This window comes from Chinchilla lanigera, unplaced genomic scaffold (genome assembly GCF_000276665.1).
Source record: "Chinchilla lanigera isolate Chin_1 unplaced genomic scaffold, ChiLan1.0 scaffold00146, whole genome shotgun sequence".
In the NCBI taxonomy this organism is placed as follows: Eukaryota; Metazoa; Chordata; class Mammalia; order Rodentia; family Chinchillidae; genus Chinchilla; species Chinchilla lanigera.
Window position 1 is genome coordinate 852,561 of NW_004955547.1, and position 1,266 is coordinate 853,826.

Here is a 1,266-nt window from a genome sequence, read left to right on the forward strand (position 1 = left end):
AAAGAGAAAGAGAAGACATAAAACTTAAACTGTACATTATTTCCAACATTAAAAGTTTAGAAAACTCTTTCAAACCAAAACAAGAGCTAGGTGTGGTGATGCATGCCTGTAATCCCAGCACTTGGGAAGCTGAGGCAAGAGGATCATTGTGAGTTCAAGGTCAGCCTGAGCTACATAGTGAGATCCTGTCTCAAACAAACAAACAAAAAAACAACCAAACAAGATAAGGATATATACTATTACTACTTCTATTCAGTTTTTTTGTTTTGCATGCTGAGCCAGGGTTTTGCTCCATAATCCAGGCTGGCCTTGAACTCACTATGTAGTTCAGGCTGGCCTTGAATTTACAGTCCTCCCTCAGCCTCCTGAATAGTGGGATTACAGACATGTACCACCAGCATGAGCTCTATTAGGTATTTTATAGGAAACTGTATATAGGCTAGTAAGTCAAGAAAAGAAATAAGGTAAGAGAACTGAAAACAGAAACAATGATAGGTAATATGCTTCTCTTCATAGGAAACTTCAGAGTACATAGCCATAAATCTTTTTTCTCAGTTGTATATAAATTCAGTGCAACCCAATCAAAATCCCAACAACACTAGTTATAAAAGTCATAGTTATTAATACACAGTATGGTATTGGCACCAAGATAGGTAAATCAGAACATATAATTGAGTTCTACAGATTTTGTGAAGATAAGCTCTGCTAACATTAAATCATTTCTTGCTCACCAGAGCCAGATAATGCAGGTTGAATATTACTATTTTATTTTATCTCTTTATTTATTTCGGTGCCAGGAATTGAACTCAGGACCTTGCACTTGCCAGGCAGGTGCTGTGCTGCTGAGCTATATCCCCGGAGCTGGATATTACTATTTTAGAAGTTGGAAAACTGAAATAAAGATTATATGATGACCTAAGACATACTCTGCAGTAGACCTGACTTAAACTGGATCTGAAATATTTTAACTTTGTGAAAAAACTGGGAAAAGAAGAATAAATGTAACAAGTTTTACTTATTGCAGTTGTCAGAAACATTAACATTTTCCAAATCCTAACATTAAAACAACAGCCCCAGATTGGGCCCACTGGATAAAATGGTTGTGTGAAACACTGGCTCACGTTAAAGCATGTCGGAGTGAATATGAATAATGCCTTACCAAGGAGCTGAGGAAAGATCAGCGATCTCATCCAGGCCATCTCTTTATGGGAACTGACCTCAGCAGGAAGGCAAAATGTTTATTCTCATCATTTAAAAATGATGGAA